The sequence below is a fragment of the Parus major genome, chromosome 9 (genome assembly GCF_001522545.3).
Source record: "Parus major isolate Abel chromosome 9, Parus_major1.1, whole genome shotgun sequence".
Lineage (NCBI taxonomy): Eukaryota > Metazoa > Chordata > Aves > Passeriformes > Paridae > Parus > Parus major.
The window spans coordinates 770,905-793,149 of record NC_031778.1 but is presented as its reverse complement, the minus strand read 5'-3'; the positions used below and the strand labels follow the sequence as shown (position 1 = coordinate 793,149).

The 22,245-nt window shown below is 42.9% G+C and overlaps 1 long non-coding RNA gene across 3 annotated transcripts in view; it reads right to left on the bottom strand.

Annotated features, from left to right (window-relative positions):
- LOC107208574 overlaps window positions 1–22,245 on the bottom strand; it is a 58,723-nt gene that overhangs the window by 15,965 nt on the left and 20,513 nt on the right. For 2 of the 3 annotated variants that reach the window (XR_001523266.1, XR_004498806.1), the window contains exons 2-4: window positions 13,603–13,699; window positions 11,872–11,947; window positions 10,948–11,118 (exon numbers count right to left, since the gene is read on the bottom strand). This is a non-coding gene — a long non-coding RNA (uncharacterized LOC107208574). The remainder of the gene's footprint in view (window positions 1–10,947; window positions 11,119–11,871; window positions 11,948–13,602; window positions 13,700–22,245) is intronic. The other variant, XR_004498807.1, reaches the window with a different exon arrangement.

The following is a 22,245-nucleotide window of genomic DNA, read 5'->3' as shown; positions in this document are numbered from 1 at the left end:
ATAAAATAAAATAAAATAAAATAAAATAAAATAAAATAAAATAAAATAAAATAAAATAAAATAAAATAAAATAAAATAAAATAAAATAAAATCGTTCAGATTCTTCAAAAATTTGAATTGAATTCAGTGCTGTAGTAATGTGAGCTACAGGGAGAACACATCACAGAGGAAATTTAGCCACTACTGTCTCAGCAGAGATGCTGGAACTCGTGGATGTGTGTGACATCCCAGTTTGAGCCAGAACCCAAAATCTGCTGGTTGCAAAGTAATTCCATGGATGTCATTACAGAGAGCAGCAGCAGTTTGGCTGTGCCAGGTACAGGGTCAGGCTCGTGCTGTTGTCAAAGCCAGAGCCACACAGTTCCTTGGCATGATTTTCCTTACGTTTTTAAGTCTTCTCCATGATTGTATTTGTTGTCAAAAATGCCTTGGAATGTTTATTAATAATGCCAATAACTTGTAGTGTTTATTTCCAGCCTCCAGCAAGTGGCACAGAGCAGAAACAAATGAATGGCAACAGCCAGTAATCTGACTTTTATTTGTAGGAGTGAAAAATAGGGGTAAAGTTTGAGTTTGGGACAGATACAACTAAGAGCATCGTCACAACCAGTGCCCCAGTCCTGCAGAGCAGTGTCATAAATGCTGAACTGCTTGACATAATATTGTGTGAAGGTAAGTTTATAGAAAAAGCAGGACTTTGAAGAGTTTCTAATACCTGGTTTTTCAATGGTCTTTTTAAAGAATTTTGGTTTATATCTTAGAAATCTGCATTTGCCTGTGGAGCTATTTGAAACTCAAACAAGCCTTTAATCTTATTTCCACTGAACAGAAGGGAGGCAACAACTTCATGTTAGATGAAGGATATGGATGTATAAACAGTAAGCAGCTGAGTTTAATTTTTAGAAAGAGCTCTTCAGTTCTCTGCTCACAGACTGCCCTAAAAACATATCCCTGCTCAATTCCCAGGCTGACTTCTAAAGCCAGCTGCTTTAAAGGTTCAGACTTAGCTAATCAGGCAGACAGCACCACTGTCCCTGTAGCTCTTCTAATCAAAACCATTCCACAGTTCTCCATTTAGATACAGAAAATACATCCCACTTCTACAAAACCGCAGAGTCCTCAGCAGCTGTTGGTTTCCAGATTAGTAAACTGTAATTGCAGGGTAGGTGCTGATCCCAAATCATTAAGAAAACCTCCACAGACACTGTGGATGGCTGCCTGCTGTGCTCCTCAGTGCAAATGGACCAACAAAGGAACACTTTCTGAAGACCAGAGATAACAGAGGTCACCAGCATTAGGATCAAGGTTCCAGATAATCTCCAAATTAAAGGCCTTCAGGTGCAATGAAGCCCAACTGGCACACATCAGGGTGATAACCTAAACACAGTCCACAGCCTGCCAGACTGAAGACTGAATTAATTATAACACTGAGGGGCTACATAAAAGACCAGAGATTACTGAACTCCTAATTACTGGATTTGATTACCCTGGAAACAACATAGCTATTCATTTCATTTTATCACCCTCAGTTTTGCTTCGGACAGACACAGTTTTGTTGAACTGTTGCTGCATCTCAAATTAAGCCTCTGCAAGATTTGGCATGCAGTAGCAAGCTTGGCTGAAATGCCTGAAAAATTGACATCTAGGTAAGCTACTCAAATCTTTTAGTTCTTTTCTTCAGAATATCAAATTCTCAGAACAGGCTGCCTCACGAGTATCCTGCCGTGCTTCATCAGGTGCTACAGAACCAAAGAATTGTCACATTCTTGCAGCACTCTGGCTTTTTATTAGCTCCATCTTAAGTGGACAGTACTAAAAATAATAGGCCAAAGCAACAAATAAAAATCTAGGAAGATTCATGTTTAATTAATTTCAGTTTTAGATTTATCTCAACTGGTTTACCCAGGCCTAATACACTGTTATAACATAACTCAGTTCCCTGACAGCGAAATTCTCTGCATCTTCAAATAAATAGCCTGCTCTTCATGCATTCCAGGAATTGAGATGCACACTGCTTAAAGAGGAATGGTCCAAAAAGACAGCAGAAAAAATGTTCTGCTCATCTTTCATAAGCTAATTTTTTGCAAATCCTTGTTAATATGTTTTAAATAAACCCACAGGTCATGTCATTTATGACCTATAATACAAAACTGGAGAAAAAAATTGATTAACAGACTACAGTGATTCACTAATCTTCCCTCTTCCACCTGAAATTAAGGTGGAGCTATCCATTTAAAATTTCTCATTGCTTACTGAATTGAGCTTTACTGTTCTGATCACACCCTCCTCTTCCAATAGAGCATTTTTAAAGCAAAGGATTTGTTCCCCAAAATACACCACCATACCATGATATGTCCAAGTCCTTTGAGCAAACACATCATCAGCTTATCTCCAGAACCCAAATCATTCCCTTCCAAATTTGAACTGAACAATAGTGGAAACCTGCCTCAATTTGCTATGCTAATTTGCCAACTTTATTAGCAATACATCTTCATTTGAAGCACAAAGTGAGCAACATTAAAACACTGTCTGACTACAGCATTTCAACTCAATCTCTGCTCCCATGGATTTAAAGCACCTTCTCCACAGACAGTATGAAACACTGGCACAAAAAGCACCCTGGAAGAGCTGGAGAGTGAAAAATAAACTTAACAATCAGGTCCCAAGGATGACAAATACTGCATTCAAATGCAAGAGATTAAGGCTTTGGTGGAGCTGCAGTTGCAGCTTTTTTTTTAAGAAAAGTAGTGACCTGGTTGATATTAAGCATCACTTTTACATAATTAACCAAGAGAGACTTTCCCCCTGCTTGAATGTTTGCTCTGCTTTGAGCAGCATCACTTTGACCTGGATGTCTGAAAGTTTTGTCTGAAGTCACACATTTCCAAAATTTCATTCAAGGCAGACTTTGAAAAGTGCATTAAGTGTCAGAAAGTCCTCCTCTCAAAAGTTTACTGGTTTTTAAAGAAGACAAATTAGATACAGTTCTGCAGAATTCTACAATTACTCTTTCCTCAGGTAAGGAATATGAGCATGAATGAACCAGGATTTGTTTGAGGCTGTGAGAAGTTGTAGGAAAGGGCCAAGGACACCAATCCCCTGAGACCTAATTCACAGCTGAATTCTCAGGAAACTTGTTGGTAATAAACACAAACTGATATTTTTAAAAACACTTCAGAAGAATCCTAGGGCTGCTCCCTTCAAAAGGAAAAACCATAATGAGGATGCTCCCTGCCATGACCCTTCCTCCTCTCTTTTATCCCCACACTGTTTCTTAAATGCTGGAATTATCTAATTTGAATATTACTCATTATTTAAAAAGAAAAAAAACCTCAAGCTTTGGCACACCAAGTATTCTCAAAAGGAATCTCACATATTTTTGGACTAGATCACAGTTTGTAAAGTCCCCAGGGCATAAACATGGAAATAAAAAGCACTTTAAACAATCAAACTACAAATATGCTGTAAAATGAGCATGGGCTTTGCAGTAATTATGCTCATAATTAAAAAAACCCCAAAAAACCAAAAACCACCCCTTAAATATATTTGTAAATTATTTTAAATAAAAATTATATAAATAAAACTAATAAATAATCATGTAATGATTAATAATCTTATAACTATGGTGTTATTATAATTATATTATGATATATTATTATATTAATATAATTTATTATTATATTAATAATAATAATCATATAATGACACACAAAACAACTCACCATACCTTAAAACTTCTTACTAACTACCTTAATGTTTTTCTATCTAAACTACAAACCAAATTCTTGCTCATGGTCTCTAAATCTGGGAGCATTTTCCAAGATCTCAAGTTGAACCCTGTATTCATTTCTGTGTTCCAGCCTGCATATACAAGATTTTGAGAATTTTCTGTTTGGAATTCCCACAGTCCTGTGCTTTTCCCCTTGTAAGAGCTTGGGCAAATCCCAGGCTCCCCAGAAACCAGCCCTAGGGAGGTTTAGGCAATGCCTGAAGCCAGGACTGTGACCCTCTGGCTCCAATCCTGCTCCTTTCTGCACTCACCCTGGGGGTTCTGATGCCCAGAGAGGCTCCCTGGAACAGAGGCTGGCCAGAGTTAAAGGAATAAAGTGGGGATTTATTAAAAGGCCTTCAAAGGATACACCCTGGGCAGTGCAAGAGCCTGGCTGAGGATACACCCAGGATGGAGCCAGGATGGGCCCAGGATGGAACCAGGATGGGCCCAGGATGGAGCCAGGATGGAGCCAGGATGGAGCCAGGGTGGAGCCAGGATGGAGCCAGGATGGAGCCAGGATGGAGCCAGGGTGGAGCCAGGATGGAACCAGGATGGAACCAGGATGGAGCCAGGATGGGCCCAGGATAAACCCAGGATAAACCCAGGATGGAGCCAGGATGGAGCCAGGATGGAGCCAGGATGGAGCCAGGATGGAACCAGGATGGAACCAGGATGGAACCAGGATGGAACCAGGATGGGCCCAGGATAAACCCAGGATAAACCCAGGATGGAGCCAGGATGGAGCCAGGATGGAACCAGGATGGAGCCAGGATGGTGTTTCATGAGTTCTCACACTTTTATGAGTTGTGCTCCATTTCCATCCTGGGGTTAATTGTGCAATTCCAGCTCCAGGTTTGCAGTCCCATCCTCCCAGGTTGCTCTCCTCAATTTCCTGCTGTTTGCACCTCCTGGGCCTGGAGCTGCAGCGGTGTCCTTGGTTCTGGGGCTGGGAAAGGATTGTTGTGTCTGACTGAGCTGTGAGGAGAACTGGCTACCACGTTCTGTGGAGCTCAGAATTATAGATTAATGCAGTACAGAATCTGGAAAATATGAGAGCTAAAACTTAAGGCATCAGTTGTGGTGGACATCAGGTGGAAAGTGACCCAACAGTAGGCCCCAACAGAGGGGTAATGGTCTCCTGGGCTGAATTGAGCATCACCATCAGCCTGAGGGAGAGGATCCCTCCCTCTGCTGAAGGCCTGCTGAGGCCACACCTGGGCCCACAAACTGCTGGAGGCAGCACAGGGCCATCAAGGTGCTTGAGGGAGTAGACACATCACATGAGGAGAGGCTGTGAAAGCTGGGACTGCTGCCTGGAGAAGTGAAGGACCAAGGGGATTTTACTAATGCACATCAATACCTGAGGGAAAGGTGTGGAGAAGGTGCTGCCAGGCCCTTTGCAGCAGTGCCCAGTGAAAGGACAAAATCAGTGGGCACAAACTGTGACACAGGAGGTGCTGAGCATAAGGAGTTGCTTTGTTAGTGTGAGTGTGACTAGCACAGCTCAGCCCTGGAGCTTGTGGGATCTGCACTACTGGAGGAATTTAAAAGCTATCTGGACACGGTTTGGGCAGCCAGCTCCAGGCAGCCCTGCTTCAGCCTCCCTGCTGGGGGACAAATGACCTCCAGAAGCCCCTTCCAACTCAACCATTCTGTATTATATCTGTCATTCAGTACCCATGCTCTTCCCAAAGCTGAAAAAAGGAGATCACACCCTCAGACACTTCACTTTTGAGTTACTGCAGGGCAAACCTTTGGTGCCTGGCACTGAGCCACTGCACGTATTTGGAGCTCTGCTGAGTACAAGAAAAGGTTTTGTGGGGACACAGCCCTCTGTGAGAGACCTGCAGGTGAGGTGTCACCCACAAAGGTGCTCTCAGGAGCTGCACAGGCCACAGGCAGCACAGGACAAGAAGCTCTCTTGCAGCACCAAGCTGGGCACTCACAGGCTGAAATCCACTCAGAGCCCAGACATGAGTGTGACATGGGGAGCAGCTCACTGCCCAAGGCTGGAGAAATGAGCCAGGACTATCAGAACTGCAAAGAGAAATGAGCCAGGACTATCAGAACTGCAAACAGAATCAGCCAGGCTGCAGAAATTTTTTCAGGCTCCTCTGACCTAAAGAAGAAAGCACTTTTTCCATTCAAGGCAACTTACATGCAATCATATCCAACTTACAGAGGGCAATGCCCTTTACCATTGGACTTTACAAATATCCAGTGTCAAAATGTTTATATGTTCCAGAATCAGTGTAAGGTGTAAGAGGACAAATTTTCCATTGCCCTGAATCTCCAGCAACCACTTAAACCAAGACAAAATGGAAGTATCTGCACTAATTTCATATATGAACACACATTGAAAATCGTGTCCAGTAAGGACTGTAAACCAGTAATGATTAGTCTTGTTTGTGCTTAATGCTTATTTTGTTCCCATTTGTCATTTAATTGCTTATGCAGCTGGTGACAGCAACAAAACAGAGGTCTCATGAAATGGGAATAACTTCTACAAACCTGAGCAAGACAAAAAGTCAACAGGCCAGTGGGGGTGACAAAGAAACACCCCTCCACACACACACAGACCACACCCCTAGCCATAGGGCAGGAAAAGATTTTAAAATGCAAATTAGATATCCACCTAGCAACAAATCATTGTAAGCAGAAAACCTTTCAGCCCAGTACTTTAATTTCAAGATGACATATAGTTTAATGTTGGTGCTATAAAACCTCAGTGCTGTTTTTAACTTGCTGTTCTGCTCTCCCCTCAGATTTACTGCAACAGAATTGAACCAGGGTTATAAAGAGCATGTGTAGTTAAAGAAATTCTATTTGATCCTGGAAATAGTTTCAGAATAGACAATTAAATCCATTTTTCCAGCAACTTAGATAGTCTCAGCAGTCAATGTTGTAATTTGTTGTAAAGCCTACCACAGATGAAATATCGTGGCTATCAGCTTCTGGCTTTTTAATGGTGTGACACCAACCACAAGAGCTCTTTAATACAGTAAAGCTTAAAAAGACCAGAAAATGAACATTTTTTTCATCTTCATTTTTCAAAACTGAAAAATTCTCAGACTCTTGAGATGAAAGGCACCACAGAAAGACTTTAATATTAATTGTCTGTGTTACACAATTTGAATATTCCTACAGGAATCTTAAGAGTGATATTAATATAAGCATGAGTTAAGACACCAAGGATGACTGCACATGGATCCAACAAGACATTCAAGAAGGTGTCTTCTGTGGCTTGGGCACAAGGATGGGCAGAAACATCTGACATTTGTTTGTATTTTGAAAAATCTGGACAGAGCATTTTGTTTCTCCCTGACATAACCTCTGCTCTCCTAGAAAGGGGTTATACTTCTTTCCCTGCATTCTCTCTCTCACCTCAACTCAGGACATGCTGTGGATTTCTGCAAAGTACCAAAGCAGACAGATACAGAACAAAGTTGTCATATCTATACAGTATGATGCTGCAAAATTTCCCATTTCCAAGTGGGAAATACAAAATTTAGTGTATAAGGAAGTAAATCTCATTCTTTTACATAAATATATATGTATATATACACACATATGGAATTACAGAATCCTTGAGGCTGGAGCAGACCTTGAAGTCCATCAAGTCAAGGAGTTCCCTCAGCACAGCCAAGCTCTCCACTACCCCACATCCCCAAGTGCCACATCAAGACATCTTTTAAATCCCTCCAAGGGTGGTGACTCCACCACTGCCCTGGGCAGCCTGTTCCATTACTCAAAAACCCTTTCCATGAAGATTTTTTTCTAATATCCAATCTAAACATCTAAACCCTCGGGCAATTTGAGGCTGATTCCTCTTCTCCTGTCATTTGTGCCTTGGGAGAAGAGACTGACCCCTGCCTCACTACAGTGTGCTTTCAGACTGCAGAAAGCAGTAAGGTCCTCCCTGAGCCTCCTTTTCTCCAGGCTAAAGAACTTTCCCCAGCACCAAGGTCAGGCTGACAGGTCTGCAGTTCTCAGATTCTCCTTCTTGCTCCTCCTGTAGATAAGGATAATTCACAGTTGCTCACCTCAGGTCAGCTGGGACCTCCCCAGTAGCCAAGGCTGCTGGTAAATGCTGGACTGTGAGCACTTGCAGCAGGTCTCCAGCAGCCTTGGCAGGATCCCACCCAGCCCCAGGACCTGTGTCTGAGGGGCATGGGAAGCCACCCAGCATCCCCCCTGGATTATGGTGCTTCATCCTGCTCCCTATCCCTGTCTTCCCTCCTGGGGAGTCCTTACCTGGACAACAGCTGGTGTTCCTATTAAAGACTGAGGGAAAGAAAGTTTTAATTATCAGCCTTTCCCGCATCCTTTGCCACTGTGTTTTCCTCTGCATCCAATAAAGATGGGAGGTTCTCCTTAGCCCTTCTTTTGCTGCTATGTATTTACTTTTTACTGCCTTTTGTGGCACCGGGCTGATTAAATTCCAGCTGGATTTTGGCTGAGCTGTATAGCACACATATAGGTGAGTGTGTGCATAATACAAGAGGCAGAATGAACCCACATCCTCCCTGTTCCATTCTTCCAAGTCTGGAAATCTTAGTAGCAACAGATGAAGCTTAACAGAGGTAAACAAAAGAGACAGTGCTGGAGAGAATTGCTGTGGACAGCCATGCCATGTGTTGGTGTCACCTGGAGGGTCACACCAAATCCACACACTGCAAAAGACACTGGGGCAGGCAAAGGAAAAAGGTTTGAATTGTAACTGAAAAGCTGTTTGAACCAGGCCTATCTGAGCAGAAATATTTACCAAATATACCTCAAGCCCCATGTAATTAAGAAAACTGAGTAAGATGTTTTTAAGAATTTAATTTTAGGAAAAACTTCAACTCCCACCAGATTAACAGATCAAAATCTGACCTTTTATAAGTGACACAGTCATCAACTTGCTTAGTGTCTTTCCTGACCCCCAGGACTTGTGACAGCACACAGCCTTTCCTTTTCTGTTGTGCTTTCCAGCTGAAAGATCATACAGAAGTCCCTCAGCTGAACTTTACCCAGAGCTGGCCAGGTGGCCTACCAAGCTCTCTGTGCTTACTGAAGGAAAATGCCATCAGATCCTGTGTTTTTTCCAGCACTACAGTGGTCAGGCATGATGCTGAAAACTGAAATAACTGCAACCTGTGCATAGTGGGAAGAAATAAAACCCAGCTGTAATTTTCAGGGCTTCAGTTGTCTGCCCCACCTTTAGTTCAGGAGTTTACATTTTTTAAGTGAAGCATCTTGGACTGCCCTGAATTTCATCTCATGTCTGGATGGGCTTTGCTATTCAAAGGGCACATGATCAGTTCCTGATGTCCAGGAAGAAAAGTGCCTGGAGAATTTTTAATCTCTATCTTGGGACAAAAAACCACAGTCAGAAATATCCTTAGAGGCAAAAATATTACATAGCAATCCCCATGTTTGTATTAAAGGCCCTGACTTCTTGGTGTCTCCAGCTATGTATTATAGAATCTAAATTTATCATTAAAAGCCACAACCTTTAGCTAAAGAAAATCTAAGGATCAAAAGAGCAAAGCAAAGGGGTGATAAATTCAATACAATCTCCTGTGTAGCACCAGACAGGAATTTTGCACTGCACCATCTGCCTCCAGTGAGCTGCCCAAAAATGAGGCAGATATTACTCTTAAAAATATGCTGACTTTCAATTTGTTCACCTTCAGTACTCAGAAGAGCTGTGTGCTGTTGAGGAGAGGCAGCACATCTCGAACACAGCCATAACATTTCCTCATGTAACATCACCCCCCTGCTCACAGCCATGCACAGCACAAGCACAGACATCCTGGGGTCTATGCCTATGAAACCTGACAGCAGCAGTCAGCTGGAAAACTGCAGGAATCAGTATCCAGCTACCAGGTTTATCCCTCAAAACTCTCCTCTCTTTGATGACTGCCCCATTATTCAAGGGTCAAAAGCCCCAGTTTAACCCGAGAGAAGAGAATAAAATCTGTCTATAGAAAACATAACTGGTGAAACTCGTTCACTCTCCTGTTTCAGAATAGTGAAACATTTATTTTTTAAATAGCAGTGATTTAAATCCTCTAATTTACTGTGACTTACAAATGCCAGGATACTCAGCCTTAGATCCCTGTGTTCTGCAGACCACACCAACACTGGCCAGAGTATCAAAAAATGAAGGCAAACACCAAGATGAGGAGGAATCAGGGAAGAAGAGAAACTACAGCAGCCAGTCAACAAAATTATTCAGGCATTGAGGCAAAAAGTTTCAAGGTTGGATGTCAGAACCTGGCTAAACCAAGTTACATTTGAATGAGTTACACTTGAATGTTCGAAGAAACATATTGTAGAGAATTTGCAAGGAATATTTTGTCGAGTTAATTGCCTTGCCACAGGTTGCAGTGATGACTGCCTGCCCTGAGCACTGCTCACACTTGTGCTGGGGAAGCTGAGATGAGGCTTTACTCATTTATACACTGAGTTGAGCCTTTGCAAGGTTCTGCCATTCAGAATATTTGTTCTTGACATGTGTGGCTAAAGATTTTTGTCAGAGCCTGATTTTGTTCTTTAAGCAATGAAACACTTAATTTAATTTAATTTAATTTAAGTAATGAAACTGTCTGCCTTGTATCATGTGCAATAGAAATAAACACTTAATACTGTGAAGCATGAGAGAATTTCCAGCAGTTGTGCCCCATCTTACTGGACAGAGCAGAAATGTCTAAAGAGTCCTCTGCTTGCTGCTTCAGTGTGTTCCATAAGTGAATTCCCCTTCCCCCCACTTCACTGCTCATTTTCTTTCTAAGCTGATCACATTAATGGCTTCACCCTTGTCTGTTTGTGTGGGTTTGAAATTGGACAAAGAATCTCTCATACCTACTTGCAGAACATTTTACTTCTCTTATCTTGATAACATGCATTAGGAGTGTGATAAAGTGGTTTCTATCAGCACTTTCCTCTGTATTTAGATGAGATCATTTTGAGCAGCAAGGCAGGAGCAGAACTTCCAGATGAGATCATTAAAAACGATGCTGTTGAATGCCAGGGAAATCCAATCTGAACAGGTCTCATTATCACACAGGCTACACACCTACCATGAGCAAGCTAAACTATACACATTGTCAGCTTTCCTTTTGATAGTCTAAATATTGACTGTCCTTTGCTCATCCTTGCCTACCAAAGTGCTCAAAAACAAATCTTACCTTATTCCAGAATCCTGCTCATCCCTGACTTCAATCCATTATTATGAGAAAGGCTACCAAGATGATCAGAGGGATGGAACACCCTGCTTTCCTGCTATGAGGAAAGGCTGAGAAAATTGGGATTGTTCGGTCTGGGAAGTTTCATGGAGACATCAATGTGGCCTTCGGGACCTGAAGGGAGTCCACAAGAAAGATGGAGAGGGGGTTTGTACAAGACTATGTAGAGACAGGACAAAGGAGAATGGCTTCAAACTGAAAGAGAGGAGGTTTAGATTAGATATCTGGAAGAAATTGTTGACTGTGAGGCTGGTGAGGTCCTGGCACAGGTTGCCCAGAGAAGCTGTGGCTGCCCCATCCCCAGTGGGAGGAGGTGGAATGAGATCCTTAAGGTCCCTTCCAACCCAACCCATTCTGTGACTCTGTGATTGCTTCTAGTGAGTTTAGCACCTGAAATGTGTTAGATGGAAGGCCTAGAGAATCAGCCTAACACACCATTATTAAGGTGCATGATAAATAAACAACCATTTACAGCCAGGTTTAGCCTCAGCTATATTCTGAAATGTTAACTTCTGGGATAGGCTCACTCTAAATCTGTTCAAAAGCTTCCCAAGAACTCAGGAAAACAAAGCAAGCACAGCAAAAGCAAAACACAAAGCAGATAATGTGCATTCCAAAACCTAGGTCCTGATTGTGCATGTATGGAACATTAACTGAAATGCAAAGCTCCATGAGAGCTGATAGTGCAGGGCAAGGCACTGACTCACACAGATGTGCAAAGCATCACTGCACCCAGCACAGATAATTGCCAGCACCACAGCTGAAGGATGAGGCTATGAGGATCATGGGGGAAACACAGAATGTGGAAAAGTTTAGTAGTGTCAGGTATAGCAGGGACCAGGACAGAGATTACACATTCAGCCTTACCTTTGTCACTTCCACAGTGCTTTTGACAGCCCTTAAAATAGCAGTCTTTGGTGCAAAGTGCTCTAAGTCTTCACCTCTGCAGAAAGAAAAGCATTGACATTTTGTTGCTGATGTGCTTTCCCACAAAAGGTGAAAGAATGTCATGGCAGATCTAAATAAATTCTGCTTGCAACAATGGTTGCACAATTGTACATTTTATAATTCAAAGAACAAAATTATATCTCAACTATTTCATTTTTCTTTATAAGGAAAGAACTGCAAACTCTGCCTGCCTTTTCAAAACTGTAACTAATAGTAGTGTATACAGAAAATAATTTGTTGAAAACACTTTCAAAACCATCTAAAAATATAAATGCTGTTAAAGCACGACCCTTTGTCTCACTTTGTTATGATTGTGTCAGAGCAAATAAATTCCTCTCAAATTTATTTATTTACTAGTACCTGAGCAGATTTTCATTTTGTTGACACCTGCCCCTAAAAATGATAAAAGCACACCCAATCTGCCTCTCCCGGTGCCTTATTCTAATGCATATTAGGGCAATTACTACTAGACAACTCTCTGATGAATAACTGTGCTCTTTGCTAAGCTTGTCACATTGATCACTGGCCAGCAATATAATTAATAAAGTATTGCTGTCCACACAGCACATTAATAACTAGCCTGAACTAGGGCTGGCAAGTCTGGTAGATCCAGAGCATTTTAATCTTTCATGCCCTGCCAGCTTGGAAGATTGAAGGAAATCTCCAAGACACTCTCCACATGCCTGCACTGGGTTCCATGACATCCCAGCCAGGATTACAAGGATTACAACCTGATATTTCATTAAAAACAACTCAGTTGGGCATTTCAAGCCTCATTTCCAAATGCTGCACTGCCTTGTGGTCAAAACATTATTTATTTCTTTCTCCTTCCTATTTATATTCCTGAAAGGTAGAATTGATTAAAGTTGTCAGTTCAACCAGAATTCTTTAGAAAATAATGGCCATAAATTTAGTGCACTCTCAAAGATTGCTTAATAATTCTATAACATTTAGAATGGAAAAAATCAATCTAGGAAAGGTCCCACCTCTTTAATACAGAAAAGGATGAGTTAAAGTTCAGTTATGAACTTTATGAGTTTTCCCACAACATTTCAGAGTATGCTTTTCTGCTTTTAGAGTTTTGCTGACAAACAGGCTTCAAGAAGATTATTTTTTTTATTTCTAGGATATATTATGATCTGTTCTTTCAGTCAAGTCCACAAAGGACATTCAGCAGAAATATATTTTCAAGAACCCCAGCAAGCTACTTTGTCATCCTTGGAAATATCTGTGCCTCCATTTCACATTATGAGGAAATTCCAATTTGAATCTCAAACCTTGGATCAACAACATCCACATCAGGATCTCTGCTCCTGCCTGTCCTCAGCTTTGCCCAAGTTCCAGTCACTCAAGGCTGATCATTCCTGGCAGCCACAAGGAAATCTGGCTAGGATCAAATAATCACCCATTAATTGCCCTAGCTTTATTAAGCAGGAGCAACACAGGAAATGTAAAACGTTCTAAGAAAAAAAAGAATGTGATGTTCTCCCTTCTTTAAGAGATATGAGAGGCAGGAGAAATGCTTGAAAAGACCTCACTGATCCTAATCACTAGTCATCAGCCAAGAATAGTGAGATGGGATGAAAAAAGAAGGCTTATCTCTAGCAGAGCCCACCACAATTCACGTGTCCCACCACTAAGATTACTCACCTTCAATGGGCACTGCAAATCTTTCCCATTTTATTTCCAGCTTTAGACATTTTGCTATTCTCACACCTGGCACAGAACAGCTCTTTTCCACACAGTTCTAGAGAGAAACACACAGATTTTTATTGTTTATGTGGATTTGAGCTGCATTGTCCTGCATAACAAATATTCTCTTACTGTTCTCCGGTTTGTAAGTGGTGTGCCTGACATTTCCATTCCAGCTTTCCCTCGGGTGTTCCCTGGAAGTACCAGGAGTGTTCAGCACAGCACCTCAGGCAATGACCAGGTCACCACTGAGTATCTGTTCCAGCAGACAAGCACAGTCCCACTGAAATACCTGTTCCTCTTTAGGCTGTCAAAGTACAGAAAGCCTTAGGATAAAGCTTCCTAGGCATCCTCAAGTGCTGAATTTGTGTCCCAAGGTTATGGCTGACAGGGAGGTTTGCTATTAGCTCATCTCATTGTGAACTCAGCCCTAGCAATGGGTTACACCCACAGGCAGTTTGCTAAGGATGTTCTCAGCCTCCCAAAACCCTTCCCTTCTCAAAACCTTGCTTCACAGGCCCAAGAATGGAAGCTGTGCCATCAGGCTGTCTTGCTATGGTGTTTTTTATTATGCTTTATTTTGCCTTTGGTTTCAAGGGCATGTTTAACACCCATAGGCAAACACAATGGGATATCTTATTTGTCTGTGTACATTACATTACAATAAAAGTGACAAAGCAGAAGCAATGTGGACTTTGGAAGCTTTTCCTCGTTCTGTTTTAATAGAAAAGTTTAATAAAGGAATCTTGACTCCTATAATGAAATGAAAGTCTATTGAAGTGGCATAATAGACTGGCAGTGGATGGAATCACAGTTTGCACTTAATTACAAAGATGGCTTTCATAAGATTACCCATGCAAATTAGTTGTCTCTTTCCTATGTGCTTAAGGGTTGCAGAACCAAAAGATATTTGTATTTTAAGCTGTGAACAGAAAGATGGCAGCCAGTTAAAGTCATCTCTTAGGAGGGCTTTTTCTTTGTACACACCACTTGCCCAGCTAACACAGCAGTTCAGCTGCAGAGATCCATTCTACCATTAAATTTTGCATGCAGACTTTTGGAGAAAATAATATGCATGTAAAATGTCACTAGAAAGGATTATCACGGGAAACAAACTTATAACAGCGCACTGGGGATGGATAGATGAGACCTGTCAGAAGGAATAACACAACTGACCATCCTCAAAGATTGCTGAAAAAGGTATAATATTAAATTCCAGATACTCCTATCAAGTGTTTTTTAGCACAGACAATACCAGGGCAGTGGGAAGTGCTGAGATAGCTCAGTGCCCAATGCTGGGGTTCAGAAGGAAAGGACTGTTGGTCCAAGCCATTTATCCATTGGCCTGGAATGGATAAATAAATATAAAGAATAATATAAATAAATAAAGCCATATCTGGCTTTATACAGTCTGTTCTCCTTAGCTGGCCAATTTTGTTTCTAAAAGAAAGACTTTGAGCTAAACACTAAAAGTAAAATTTACAAACTTTTGAAAGAAAACAGTTAAAACGAGCTCTTTTCAAATGCATTTGTCCTTTTGGTTTTGTGAAAGAGCTGTTGAAGGGAGTTGTCACAGCAGGAGAGTTTCAAAATGCTCTTTAGCAGCCACCCTAGCAAAAGTCAGAGGAAGAATTTTTCCAAGGAAGCCTTCAGAGTGGTAAGAGGTAAAATGCAGGGATGACAAGTGAGACTGAACTAAAAGGTGATGGCTCTACCTTCTGGCAACACGTGTGCTCTCTGCAAGGCCCAGCAAAGATGGGCCTCACAAGGAGGTTGGTGCACTATCCCAGAGCTTATTTCTTTTTCTTTTTTTAGGGACCAATTTTTAGTCAGTGCAATGTGCTCACAGAAGCCCAAACCAACCCACTTATGGAAGATAAAGTCTTGAAAATACTTCCTAGGCACTTTCCAGAATGCTTGGGACCAACTTTGGTTAAGTCAGGCAATGAAGGAGTAGGAATATATGCTTTGAGTTTATTTAACTCTCCACTGTAATCAGCTATTTGTTTCATACTCATGACAACAGGATAATTTAATAACAGAACCTTTCTCAAGCACCCTCTGTTAGCAGGAAAGTATCAGACAAAAAGAACTGCAGTGATTCTCACTGAGACACGGCTTGAAACTGATGCCTGAGGCACCTGCAGCTCTGAGGAAGTTTAGAAAGGATGAAACATCCTGGTCCAGCTGTTTTCATGGCTGCTGCCATGTGCAAAGCACTGAGAGGTAGAAGGTACCCCCTCCTTGACTGGGACTCACAGGCACTCAGGGCCCTGTTCACAGCAAATATTAAAATACAGACCAAAGCCCATCACCTTTTCTGGGGATCTGGTCCCTGAGAGCCAGCCTAGTCACAGTTTTGGTAGGGTTCAGTGAGGCAGGATATGGGAGATATGAGACTGGGGTGACCAGAGGCATTTTCCACTGACATGGAAGTTCTGGGTGCAGACAACAGGAGAGCATGTGGAAGCAAAGCATATTTTGGAAATAATACCATTTTAATCATCAGCTGAAGTAAATCAAAATATCCTAACCTTCAAGGATTCATTCAAATGATTTTTGGTGAGCAAATGCCCTCAGAGACATCAGGAAGTCTTCCCTCTGGGAGAATCCCATTTTGGAGAGATCACTGGAAGGAGGTCTCCAGGAGTCTGTTTTAACTCCTACCCTGAGACACCCTGATGATGTCCTGAGCAGCCAGACATTAATTCAGCACCCAAAACATGAGAAGATGGGAACAGGCCCAGGGTCAGTGAGGTATTCAGTCAGGGAGATGCTGCTCAAGATCTTTGCCTCAGTGTCTCGGGAAGAGGGAGGCTATGGGCAGCACAGGGAACAGGTAACATTTCTGCAAGGGAGCGAGAGGAGTGTGGCCAAGGACTCCAGGCTGTGATGTGCAGTATTCACTGAAACTGATAATAACTGGGGAATGAAGAAAACTAAACAAAAACGACACAAAAGTCGCAGTTTTCAAACAAAAAGGGGCATGTGCAGTTCAGATACCCCCCAAAAAAAAATGACAGCACCCATGATAAGAACTGGAAATGCCCATTCTGTCTTTCAAATTTAGCTCAGCATCAGCCAGGAGCAGTGAAATAAGTGCTCTGTATTTAGTGACAGTGACTCACTGTAAGTGGGGACAGTTTTGGTTACATGTGCTGCTCACTGTCGTAAAGATCTGTCTTGAGCTCCCTCCGTGGTTCCTCACAGGGTTTGTGTTCCCAGCCCCTCACCAGCCTCATTGTCTCCTCTGGACATGCCCAAGTGTCTCAGTGTCCTTCCCAAACTGAGGGGCCAGGACTGGACACAGAACTCGAGGTGTGGCCTCACCAGTGCTGAGTACAGGGGAAGAATGAACTCCCTGCTCCTGCTGGCCACACCACACCATTCCTGGTCCAGGCCAGGGGCCACTGCCTTTCTTGGCCACCTGGGCACACTGCTGGCTCGTGTTCAGCTCCTGCCACCAGAACCCCCAGGTCCCTTTCTGGGCACTGTCCAGCCACAGCATCCCCAGCCTGTAGCACTGCAAGGGTTAATGTGGCCAAAGTGCAGGATTCAGCACTTGGACTTGTTAAACATCATCTTGTTGGACTCTGCCCATCCATCCAACCTTTCCAGGTCTCTCTGCAGAGCCCTCCTCCCTTCCAACAGATGGACACACACTCCCAGCTTAGTGTCATCTGCAAATTTACTGATAAAGACTCAATAACCTCATCCATGTCATCAATAAAGGTATTGAACACAACAGGCCCCAGCACAGCCCCCTGAGGTTCACCCCTGGTCACTGGCCCCCAGCTGGAAGCAGCACCATCCCCACCACTCTCTGGGCCCGGCCTCCAGCCAGTTCTGAACCCAGCACAGAGTGCTCCTGTCCAACCCTGAGCTGCAGCTTTTCCAGGGAATGCTGTGGGAGACAGTGCCAAAGGCCTTGCTGAAGTCCAAACAGACATCCAGAGCCTTTCCTGCATCCACCAGGAGGGACCTGGTCATAAAAGGAGATCAGGCTGGTCAAATACAATAGGCAGATCATTTTCCTCTACCTCCTCAGGCTGACTCTCCTCATCCAGGGCCTCATTCCTATTCTGAAGTGGCACCTGGGTGGGTGATGGGGTCAGGAGGAGCTTTTATTGCCTCTCTGAGTAGGAAGCCACTTCCACTCCCCTTCATCCCCCAGGTGTTGTCCTGTGGCCTGGCAGTGGGAGGTACAGGAGTCCTCTGACTCCTGGAGGGCTTCCCTCAAGGGTGGAAGGGTGGAACTCCACCAATCTATTTCCCTTTCCCTTTCCCTGGTACTCCTCAGTCTTTCAGCTTCCTCCCTAAGCTCGGCCACCAGCAAAAGGAGATCATTCAGCTGTTTACACCACAGGCCTCTTCTCCAAAACCCCCTGGAACCACTGATAAATGGCAACACTCTGCACAGGGATGGGTCTGAACAGACACATCCTTTTGGGAGGGCTCTCCATGGCCACGGATTGTTGCAGCTCAGCCCACATGTAAAGCTTGTAAGAAAAGCATGTGGCATGGATGGAGCCTTTGTTCCTTATCCAAACAGAGCAACACCAGTGCCCACAATCCACTATCAGCTTAGAGATTTTTTTTATTTTTATCACAGTTTCTTACTCTGCTTCCTCATAAATACATTCACAAGCACCATTTGAAAGTCACTTCTTTGTTCCAAAGAAATGCAACACAACAGCAGGAAGATATTATGCAGTAACACACCAGGGCAAGCTACATGCAAAGGGAAACTGCCAAAACCAGTTTTTCCTCCTTTTCTGCAAGGCAGCAATTTTTTTCCTTAAGCTGTCTCACATGAGGGCTTGTATGAGTATATAGTAAAGAGGCAAAAAATCCATTTCATTTTCCTCTCTTTCAGGCTGTCATCAGCTTCACTGCCATGTCACTAAACCTCGTTTTACGTTGCTTTGTGAGTACACAACTGTGTGACACAGCTGAGGCTGACTAGGGACAGCACTCAGCAGCATTTCCATGGCTCTGAGCCCCCATGTTCTGAGTGAGCAGTGGAGACCTGACTGCAGAAAGCACTTTCCCTCTTCTTTCCCAGGGCTGTACCCATCAGAATCCACAAGTTTTGTGTCTTTTCCACATGAGGCTTTCCTCTCTAATTTCTCGCTCACATCAAAAGCGTGCCCCTAATCCAAATATCTCAAGTCAGGTGAGGTAATGATACACTGCAGATGCAAATTCTCTGTATCTTCTCAGGGCCACACAACTTGGACAAAGTGCTTATAGCTCCAGATGCTTATATTATTGAATTTAAAATAAAAGCAACGTTATTTGTAGTTTCAGTGGACAGCTGACTTGATGTGATTTATCCTCGCAAAAAAACCTCTGCTTTTCAGAAAGAAAATTCTCACTTCAGTCTGAAAAAAAACCACAAAACAACAAAAAACCAAAGGAAGTCAGCTAAAAATCTGTTTTGAGGCCCTGCAACATAAATTAAGTTAGCACAGCAGGGCTTTCACTGTAATAATTTAACTTGTCAGTTCACATCATTGACTAACTTGAAGAATTCATGGGGCTTAACTGATCAATATAATAAACAATTTGGATGGCTCTGCAGGAATAGCCCAGTCTTAATTTGAGGTCAGTTCTTATTCCTTTTAAGTCTCATTAGCAGAAGCCAATGTAAATCCAGAGATGTGAGGACAAAAGCAGAAAGCTTTGCATCAGCAGCAAGGCCAGCACACTGTCCAGTTGAATTGAATACATCCCAGCTGCAATCTCTTCCAGGCCTCTGGCATGGAACAAAAAGCCTGTGTGATCACTGCAAACCAGCTAGGTTCGAGGAACCACATCTTTTCTCTGGTTTCAAGTTGAAAATCCACCATGGGTGTACCAGGCCAGATTTGCAGCTAGCACAAAAAGGCTTCACTCCAACAAATTCTGCAGAGAAAGGCAATCTCCAGCAGCCAAGGTGTTGAAACAGCACACTTCAGTTTAACTATTGCCTTTCACCCTTCGTTTTCTCAGCAATTCCTGAGTGCCTGTCCCAGCGTGTGACTTTGTCCAAGGCAGCTCTGCACGAGCTGAGCAGCAGCAGCAGCAGCAGCAGAGCAGCAGCAGCCTTGGCACAGAACCACCCAGCCCTGTGTCGAGTCCAGCCCCGCAGACATAGCCCTGGAGTCCCAGCCTTACACCCTGACAGCTTTAGGGGAGGCAGAGCTGTGTGAACTGCGAGCCACCACCCCAGCACCAGCTTTAAAGCTGGCTCCAGAAGAGGGGCAGCTCTGCCCCTTTGGAGAAGACCCTTTGAACGCTGATCTCTTTCCCCAGTGTGCAAAGACTGAAGAGTGTTGCTTTAGTCCTTCCCATCTCCTTCCACACACATTTAATCACTCCCAAAGGAGAGGAACTCCCCAGGCCTGGCTGAGCAGAGTAGCAATACGTGAACTCCCATGAAACGAGTGAGAAAACTGAAGCTGCCAGGTAATTAGTGAATGTTCTTTTTCCTCCACCTGATTTCAGAGCCCCTTCAGCTGGAAAAACTCTCAGAGCTAGAACTCGTGGCCTATTACTTTTACCCACACCATGCCATCATCCCTAAATGAAGCCCAAGGAAACCAGCTAATTAACTTGTGCTGAATCACAGGAACAATCTACTGTGAAGCCAGGTGAAGCAGCATCCCATGCACCCTGGAATTGAGATCAGGGAAGGTCAGCCTGTGGCCAGATGGTTCTGCAGCCAAGTGAAAATGGAAGAAACATGCAAATCACTTCTATTTGAAGAGCCAGTCGAAGGCCAAGTCTGTAGGCTGTGAATCTGTAAAGGAAGAATTGAGCTCCATAAATTCAAGGGCTAAACTCACTTTTATCTCAAGAGGGAGGCAGAGAAAAGCAATAGTGCCTGGTAGTGACAATGACGTGTTAGAAAACCAAATGCATTCAGCAATCCTTCCATTTTCCCTATTTACTTTCTGTCATTCTGTGTGGAACAAAACATCTGCTTCACAGCTGAGACACTCAGCTCCTCACAAAAAATATCCTCAGCCTGATTAAAACACAGTTGAACAGGATGACTTCCATGCAGTGTTATTCAGGTGCATAGAAAACATTAATGGATGGTTATAAAAGTGGCTGAGCTCGAAAGGAAAACAGACTCCTCAAAAATGTATCAGGACATCAGCTGCAGCAAAATTCCCAAAAGTGTGTAACTAGAGCATCCAAGCTCTGTACTTCCCAGTGCCCCAGACTGAGCTCACATTTTAACAGCAAGGCCACAGAAACATAAAAAAAATAAATCTCTCATAATTCCATCTGGAACAGAAGCACATTCAAGATATGCTTCAAGGTTCTCGCTTCCAATTTCAAATAGGAAAGAGTGTTTACTCTGTCTCATGTGTGCAGACCAACTGTCAAGCCACAGAAAGATTGCTGAAGCCAGCTCTGAAATATCAATTTGCCCAGGTAAGTCAAACATCACTTGTTTTCCGAAGTGAGGCTGATGAAATCATTGTGATGATCAGAGCAGAGCAGTTTCAGTCCTTGACATCCCAAATGTGGCTTTTCCCCACAGCAGGATCCACAGCTCAGGGAGAGAGGCATTTTTCAACCTCACAAAGACAAAAAACAAAGAATACATCTTACAGGTGATGCAGAAAGAACATTCTGAGAGAGCCAGATCTTCACCTGCACCAAACCTTCAGATTGGTGCCACTTTCACCCTGGTAAAAATCAGTGCTTTGGTAACTAACTTTGGACCATTGCTAAATTCATTTAACTAAAAATGTCAAATCTTGTCCTTAACTTTTCCTTATTAACACAATGTCCATGTCTAATGATCTATTTCCTCCATGTTTTTCACCCAGTCAGTGCTTTTCCACTCTGCATTCTCAGCCACTGCTGATATCTGCACACAAACTCCTTTTTTGATACTTTTGATACTTGAAAAGTTACAAGAAAAGCATTTCCCCCTGCCAAGTGTTAAGACACTTGCTCCAAATTTGAACAAGGTCTACTAAACCCTGTGCCTCAGCTCTCCTGCTATCAATTCACACAACAAAGGTGTTATATGAAATGGACCATCACTTAATCTGTCAGCAATGCTTGCAATGAGAAGTGTGTGGGGACCTCACCATAAATTTCTCATGTGTGAATGGAGAAAAAGGCATAGACTAATGTCATGCACATCAGCTTTCCAAGTGTAACAAGTCTGTGATGTACAGACTGCTAATCTTCCATGTAAATATAAGCCAGTATAAATTGTCTAACATCTAACTGAAAGATCAAATGGAAGCAAATTTTTTAAGGTGTTTTCCTCCCAAGGAAAAAGGCCTCTCCCAGTAAATGGTGCTTCCCTCTGAAATCTACTTTCCCTGAGCTGAACATTGCATTTAGAAAAGAAATCAAAGTGAGACATCTAGAAGGAATTTTAATTCTCCTCATGAAAGCCCCTAGATAGGGAATTTAAGCCAACTACTCACATGTAGGCATCTTTACAGAGACAGGAACAACTTTCATGTGGCCAATTCTCACTTGGTTCAGAACTCCACTGTGGAAAGCCCCATCAGCAGAAACCTGCTCTGATGGCTTTTGTAATAGGAGGGGGAAAATTTGCTTTTGCACTAGAGATAAACCCAT